Source organism: Miscanthus floridulus, chromosome 19 (assembly GCF_019320115.1).
Source record: "Miscanthus floridulus cultivar M001 chromosome 19, ASM1932011v1, whole genome shotgun sequence".
NCBI lineage: Eukaryota > Viridiplantae > Streptophyta > Magnoliopsida > Poales > Poaceae > Miscanthus > Miscanthus floridulus.
In genome coordinates, this window is record NC_089598.1 from 42,855,751 (window position 1) to 42,864,299 (window position 8,549).

General features: G+C 50.9%; 1 pseudogene; it reads left to right on the forward strand.

Moving 5' to 3' along the window:
* The first annotated feature begins 2,830 nt into the window (after positions 1-2,830).
* On the forward strand, positions 2,831-5,434 carry LOC136529691 (G-type lectin S-receptor-like serine/threonine-protein kinase At2g19130; annotated as a pseudogene).
* The last annotated feature ends 3,115 nt before the right edge of the window (positions 5,435-8,549 follow it).

Here is an 8,549-nt window from a genome sequence, read left to right on the forward strand (position 1 = left end):
TGCTTTCCTGTGCACCTGTGTAACACGTTATTACAATCTCAAAATGTTTATGTGCAGACCCAAAATTCCTTAAGCTACCAGCCATCTTAATTAAGGCTCACTAGGTACTACTAGCTAGTCCCACTTTTCTTAGCGCAAATGTTGAGGCTAGGGCGTCTATCCGTCTGGACGCTAAAAAAATTCTCTCCACTGAGCTTTGCCTCCACCGCGCCGCTCGCCTTCCATACTCCGCCTCCACCATGTCGCCTACCTTCCCCACTCCGTATCCACCGCGCCGCCCCGCCTATACCGCGGCGTCCGCCCGCCACGGCCGCTCCACCGAACCGGCGAGCCTCCATGACGGATGCTCCAACAAACAGGCCAGGGGAGGAGTTTCGTGTAACACCACCCCGCCGGCGAGTTGCCCGTGCGGCTATCGCACCGGTGAGCTCCGCACCGCCACGAGCTCCATGTGCCGGTATCGAGTTCTACAACGACGAGCCTCCATTCGTCCAAGCAGCAGGGTGACATTGCACTAAAAACGCATATTGTAAGCATATGTTTCAAATGGTTCAGATGTTATAGAGGTATGTTGCAAGTATTTTATATCGATGTTGCAAAATTAGAACATGATGTTGCACATGTTGCAATGGCTATACACGTATGTTTCAAGCGTATGTTCCAAATGTTTCATCTATTTCAGACGTATGTTGTAAGTGTTTCATTTGGATATTGCAATAGATCTGGATGTTGCACACACACACACACACACACACACACACACACACACACACACACACACACACACAAGTGTTTCAGGTGTTTTCATACGCATGTTGCAAGTATTTTATATTGATGTTTGCGTATGTTTGTAATGGCTACACACATGTTTTCAAGTTTTTTCCTGGTCTTTTGCAAGTGTTTCAGACATATGTTGCAAGTGTTTTATCTAGATGTTGAAAAAGTAGAATAGATGTTGCACATAGTTGCAATAGGGACCCACCTACTGGAGTCATCTACTGCAGTTGCTAGGGCACTACCGAGCGAGCGTAAACAATCCACGCGTGTGGTGGGGCGGTGCGGGCGACGTTCGGACGGCACGGGCCTCGCGTGGCATGAGAAACGGAGTGCACGTGCGGGAAATGGGGTGCAGGCACGGGCGTCCATCCAAACGTCCTAGCACTAGCAATCCCATTTTCTTAGCTACGTCTGAGGAGAAATTATGTGGATCATTAATTGTAAGTATTGCCATAAATGTGTATAAATTAAATATGAAACATATCAGGCCCTTGTCCTTTCTTATACTAATGTGGATTCCATAACCACCATTGAGAAATAAAACATGTGTAGATATCAAGACAATTTATCATGTTTTCTATAGGAACAAGTTTGTTTTTTTTTTGCCCCTTAACTCTTACGTTTGTCTAATTTTAACCCCCAAACTATAAAACCTGATAAATTTGACAGCTCAACTATCGGTACCAATCCTTTAACCCCTTGGTCTTCTTTTGGTGTTTTTCAAGTATAGCTTGGGCCTCCCTGTCATATGCTTCATCTCTCCCGATACCTTGACACCTCCCTCCTCTCCATTACCACCTTCCAATAGCTATGTCTAGCATATACTAGCTTTTGTGCGACTTCTACTGCTCACTCGCCTCTGCTATGTGCGAACCACCAAGCCGGCTTGTGTCAATAATCTGCAGTTTTGGCTTCCTTATTAACACTATCGGTTGACACCAAGAGCCGACAGTGTTGTCTCAACAGAACACTGCCGGCTCGTGTAACGAACCGACAGTGAAGATTGTGATCGCCGGCACTGACGTGAACCCTCCGTCACTGCTGATTTGGTTGTCCGGTTCAAAACCGGTAGTGATGTGCCGATTTAGGGTAGCGAGAGTCGGTTGTGTGGACACGATTGACTGTGCAAGTGTAATTTCACGGTTGATTTGAGGCAAGAAACTGACTGAAAAAATGTTTTCACGGTCAGTGAACTAACTGCGAAAAAATATTTTCAAAGTTGTTAGGATGGAAGACCGACTGTGACAATGCTTTCACAGACGGTCGCTGGGCTGTCTGTGTAAATACTGATTTTCATAGCCGCCACCGTGTTTGATCAACATACGAAGTAGGAGTAGCTTCCAAGAGGAGCCAGCGCTGGCATTAAAAATGACTCAGATACGGCTCGTGATGTTTTCCACACCTGCTATCAGCAGACCTTTATTTATTGTGGTTTGAGCACCATGCAGTCCAGCTAGTCACCAAATCAAATTGAAGCGCTCCTGCGTGCCGATCCTTCCATCACAAAATGAATAAACAAACATGGGTGAGTGTGTGAGTGTCGCACGTTTCAACGCGAGGGAGTGCAGTAAAAGCTTCCCGTCGTTCATTCTGCCCGCATAAGAAAGCGAGAAAGTGACTCCAAGGGACCAAATCAGCAGCGGGCTGCTTCAGTGCTTCTCCGAAAGTCGTTTTGAAAACAACTTAACTGCTATTTTTTTTGCTATAAAATATTTACAAAATATAGTTAAAAAATATTTTTATGAAACTATATTTCGAGAAGTACCTACATCACTTTTATATTTCTAAACTTAACAATAAACAAAATTATTTATAGTCTAAATTTAAAACGTTTGGCTTAAAGCAACCTCCAAACAACTTGCTCTGAGGAACCTGTGGGAGTAAATAAATCCAACTGGACGTGTAAATAATTTGGATTCCAGTGTGAGCAGGTGACCACGGACGGAAGCGCCCGCCCAGGTCGGAGGCACGAGACAGTAGTCCCCGTTCCCGTTCTCACTACCTTAGCGCATGACGGCATGAGGACTGAGGGCGGTGGCAGCTGCTTGAAAACCACGTCCTCATCAGAGAACACCCTGCAACCAAGCATGTCACTTACTTCCGTTGCCACCGCTCTCGCCGTTGTTCTCGCGTGTTGCATCACGGCAGGACTTCCCGGTGCGGTGGCGTCGGGGGACACCGTCTCGGCGCGGCGGCCGCTGCGGGGCATCGACACGGTGGTCTCGGCGCAGGGCAAGTTCGAGCTCGGCCTCTTCAGCCCCGGCGGCTCCGGCCGGTTCTACCTCGGCATCTGGTACAAGAACGTGCCAGTGCAGACCGTCATCTGGGTCGGCAATCGTGTAAATCCCCTGTCCGGTTCCGGTGTTGCCTCCACCTGAGCTCCGGGTGTCCTCCTCCGACGGGAACCTTGAGCTCGTCGGGCTCAGCCCATCCTCTGCCACGCCAGGCGTCCTGTGGTCGTCGAACCTGTCGTCGTCTTCGTCGGTGTCGTCCTCGCCGGGGTCGAACGTTGCGGTGATGCGTGACAACGGCAACCTGGTCCTACTCGACTAGCGGCAACTCCTCCAACGTGCTGTGGCAGAGCTTCGACCACCCGACGGACACGCTGGTGCCCGAGGCGTGGCTCGGCGAGGACAAGCACACTGGCGAGTACCAGACGCTGACGTCGTGGCGCAACGCCGAGGACCCCGCGCCGGGGATGTTCACGAGCACGGTGGACCGCAACGGCAGCAGCGAGTTCTTCTACCTCTGGAACGGCTCCCGCACCTACTGGCGCAGCGGCGTCTGGACGGGGCGCGTGTTCGCCAACATGCCGGAGGCCGTCAACAACGTGCTCTTCAACCAGACGTACGTCGAGACGCCGGCGTACCGGCGCGTCACCAGCGTGCTCTACGACAACGCGACCGTCACGCGCATGGTGCTGGACCTCACCGGCCAGACGAAGCAGTTCATCTGGGTCCCAGGCAGCCAGAGCTGGCAGTTCTTCTGGGCCGCGCCCACCGTCCAGTGCGACGTCTACGCGCTCTGCGGTGCCTTCGGCGTCTGCAACCAGAGGAGCCAGCCGCCGTGCCAATGCCCGCCCGGGTTCGCTCCGGCGGCGGACCGGGACTGGGGCCTCAGCGACTGGAGCGCCGGGTGCCACCGGAGCCTGCCGCTGCAGTGCGGGGGCAACGGGTCAACGGATGCCTTCCTGGAGCTGCCGGGCATGAAGCTCCCTGACGATTCGCTCTCCGTGGCGGGCCCCCAGAGCAAAGCAGAGTGCGAGTTGGCTTGTCTAAACAACTGCTCCTGCCAGGCCTACACGTTCTCTGGCGGTGGCTGCGCCGTCTGGCACGACGGATTCCGCAACCTTCAGCAACTGCTTCCAGATGCCGGGGGCGGGGGTTCGTCGTCGTCGAGCCTGTACCTCCGGCTGTCGGAATCTGAATTGCAGCAGCGTATGCGCGGCGCCAAGGGGAAGAACAGGCGGAGGCTGTGGCTCGCCCTTGGCATCGTTTTGGCTTGCATTGCCGCACTGGGCCGTGGCGGCAGTAGCAGCGTGGATCCTTGTGTCCAGGAGGAGACGACGGGCTGAAATGGCGAATCAGAAGAGCTCCTCCCTTGCAGTGTACAGCTACGGCGACCTCCGCTCGGCCACGAGCAACTTCTCGGAGCGGCTGGGCGGCGGAAGCTTCGGCTCGGTGTACCGCGGCGTGCTGAACGGAGACGGACACACCCAAGTGGAAGTGGCCGTCAAGAAGATGGAGGGCCTTGGGCAGGGCGACAAGCAGTTCCGGACGGAGGTGAACACGCTGGGCCTCATCCAGCACGTCAACCTCGTCCGGCTCCTCGGCTTCTGCTCGTCCGGGGACGAGAAGCTGCTCGTGTACGAGTACATGCCCAACGGCTCCCTGGACTCGTACCTCTTCGGAACCGGTTCCGTCATGCCCAAGCTGGCGCGACCGCTACGGCGTCATGGTCGGCATCGCCAGGGGGCTGGCCTACCTGCACGAGGGCTGCCGCGAGCGCATCATACACTGTGACATCAAGCCGGAGAACATACTTCTGGACAGGGATTTTCACGCCCAAGATCGCAGACTTTGGGATGGCGAAGCTGGTGGGGAGGGACTTCAGCCGGGCCCTGACCACGATGCGGGGCACCATCGGGTACCTCGCGCCGGAGTGGATCTCCGGGCTGCCGATCAGCGCCAAGGCCGACGTGTACAGCTTCGGAATGGTGCTCTTCGAGATCATCTCCGGGCGGCGCAACGTCGAGGGGCACGGCGCCTCATGGGACGACAGGGACGGCGGCGACCGAGAGTCTACGTTCTTCCCGGTCTGGGCAGCGGTCAGAGTGGCGGAAGGGGACACGGCCGCCGTGGCGGACGCACGGCTGCGCGGCGACGTGAGCGAGGACGAGCTGGAGCGCGCCTGCCGGGTGGCGTGCTGGTGCATCCAGGACCAGGAGGCACACCGGCCGCCCATGGCGCAGGTCGTGCAGGCGCTGGAGGGCGTCGTCGACGTCGACATGCCGCCGGTGCCGCGGGCGCTGCAGCACCTCGCGACGCTGACATAATCGTCTGTGCTCTCCAGTCTTGACACAGAAGCCGCCATGCTTTGTCAGTTAGTGTGTACCTTTTTCTTTCTTTCTTTCTTTTTCCAAGCAAACAGGATATTAGGCCAGCCCCATCGCTCCGGCTTGGGCCGGTTCGGCTGGCTGATATTAAAATCGATTAATAAGTTGGCTGTTGCTATTTTATTGTGAGAAAAAAAATTATAAATTCTAGCTGATAAGTTTAAAAGACTATAGCCCGTCCAGGTTCCACGTCGACGCCCAGCGTCTAAATCACCGGTATTGATGGCTTCGCAGGTTCAGAGGTGCCTGCAGAAGTGACTAGTGCCTTAGCCAACAAAAGGTTAAAGAACCTGTTAAAACAAGCGTTGTGGAGGAAATTGCTGGTGCCTCATCCCACGGAATGGTAAAAAGGTCTGACAAATGGTTCTGACTAAAGGCATCAGCCCATGCTGCCTGTGTTGCTGTGATATGCGTCCCCGCGTCTTCCTGCGTGCGTGGCCTGTATAATTTATCTGGGGAATACGACTCTGTTAGCCCGCGTTGAGCGTGCCCTTATTGTGATGGCTTCACTCCACTGGCCCTTGTATTCCACTTCCTTTTATGCTCTCCGGTCTCCACATCTAATAATGGAGCAATTTGGAACAACAAGAGGTGATGTCCAATGCTTCTACGCTCACCAATTATATATTTGATTAATCTGTTTACAATATGCGTCACTAGGTTATCACTCATCGTCGATAAGCCACTTATCTAAGCATTCCATAAATGACATGTTTGGTAGAAATCCAGATTCTTAGATAAACGTTTCGGATCTAGATTCTATCTAGGAACAGTTTGTTAGGAGAAACAAAATCACCTGCTAAAACCGTTTGGTTGACTGTTTGGATTTAGATTTCATAAAGAGAAGAATGTGGTGGAATTGACTGATGTACCCTTTCCCATATGATACTTTTCTTGAATATGGAGAAATAAAATGTTTGAAAAATATGAGTAGTGTTAATTAATCAATCCATTGACACATTATTGGACCACACAAAATCTCAGTGGCACAGAGTGTGACACCTTGTGTCACTACAAACATGTTATGCACAAACTCATGTCAGCATTCATCTCATATAATGCGCATTAATGTTGCAAAAATGCTGAAAAACAAAAAATTATGTGGATTTGTTTGAATTGTGCAAGTTGTGGTCATTTTGGGTTATTTGCAAAGCTAGATCCTTATAAGAACTTAATAACAACTCTTCAAAAAAAACTAATGTTTGAAGTACGAACTTAGGTCTAATTACTAGAATGGGAATGGATGTCAAAGTTCAGCTGTCAAGTATTTTCCCACAACTATGAAAAACTATAAATGAAAATCAGATTCTGAGCTGTCACTTAATTGCTGACTACTAGTTTTCAACTCAAAATTTAAATACAACTTCAAAGGCAACTTTTCATAGATGTGGTATGACTAGCTTCACCAGATCATCTTATAGATGTTTACAAATTTTGAAATCATTGGACATTATTTGCTATTTTTCATAGAGGAGGTCTGTAGGCCTCGCCAACTTCTTGATTGGCCCAAATCTCAGCTTCGTGCAAATGTTCCTTCCCGGCCTTTTCCCACATACCATCGGTGGACAAGTTCGTCTGGGCGAGGGAATACCTCTTAACAAGGTACTTGTTGCACTTGTTAAATGAGAACTCAATGATGCCCGACACTCGTAGGCTTCGAACTCCCCTGAAAACTTTGTTTAAAGACTCAGAAGTGTTCGTGGTCATGATGCCGTACCTAAAGCCACCCTCATCATATGCTAGTGCCCACTTAGACTTGTGCTGCATCTGCTCCTCCAACCAGTGTTTAGTAATTTGTCAATTTCTTTCTTTCTCTCCTCAAACTGATGTTCTCAACGTGCACAACATAGGGTCTTTACCTTGTCTACAACCTCCTTCTTCCTTTGATGGTGCCAGAAATTAGCGCCGAAATGTCTCATGCACCATCTGTGCTCATGTAACACCCTCGGTGTTACACTGTAAATCGTTTACTAAAGCACTGCATGAGCATTGTGTTTATGTGTAAATGCATGTAATATAGAGTGTGGATTAATCTCTGTAACTTAAAACGACCAACGGAAATGCATAACAAAAAGTTGTTGGCGACTTATGAAATTATCAAGTAAGGATGTTCATGAATTTTTATTGAACGAAAACACTATAGAATGTATATACGAAACTTTAATAAAGTTAGAAGTACAAACTTTGTAGATGACGATGAAATACCTGCGGTCGAATAATGAATTCACTAGCTAACCGGTCTAATAGCTTGGAAATCGAATTTGATGCGAATCCGATCAAGACTTAGTCGATTTCGTAAGTCTGAAAAATGGTTTGACGAAGCTAGGTTTGGTAATTTTTGTAGAAGAATTGGGTTAAGAAGTGATGTGGTATTAGGGTTTGTTTTAGTAGCCTCACATGCCCTCTCAAGTATAGCATAGGTGGTTTCGCGATTGAATCAACGGTTTGGATTTTTAGGACGCTTTAAAAACCATGCACACACTCATGTCTCGGCTACCTGTCTCCGGGTGCGTGGTCACGTTGTGCCCGTGCTCGCCGCGGTCATCCCGGCCATGCCACGAGCACGTGGTCATGTTAATGGTGTTAGGGTCGTCCACGGCCTGGCCACGGCTGGCTTGTGGCTTGGCCGATCCTAGCTACTGTCGTGCGGTTTCGCAGCTGCTCGCCATCACGTTGTGCTGCATCCACGATCACGCTGTGCTCCGACCGCCGCTGTCGTAAAGCCACTGCTGCTGCTAACCTTTCATGTCTACACGCACGTGGGCTTGCCCTACCTACCCATTGCCATCACAACCGCGCTCATTGCAATGCTGCACTACTGCCTTCCCCCAGTCCTATGCCAGCCACTGCGGCGCATATGGCTGAGCCGCCGTCGGCTTGTTATTTATGGCAATGCGGCCAACCGCTCTAGAGTGTGTTTCGCTGATCCCCCAATAGCCTGTAGCATGTGCGCGCATGAACTACGAGTTGCCAACCATGTCCTGCCACGGCAACGATGAGCCAAACCATGCCTGCTCTTTCCCCTGTTTCCTCTGTCACCATGGTCGCCGGACCTGCACCTTCAATTTAGCATGGTGGAGTCACCTCGGTCCAATTAGGCTTGCTCATGGCTTTGCTGTGAAGTTAGCTAGCCATCAGACCCCATCTCACATTGATC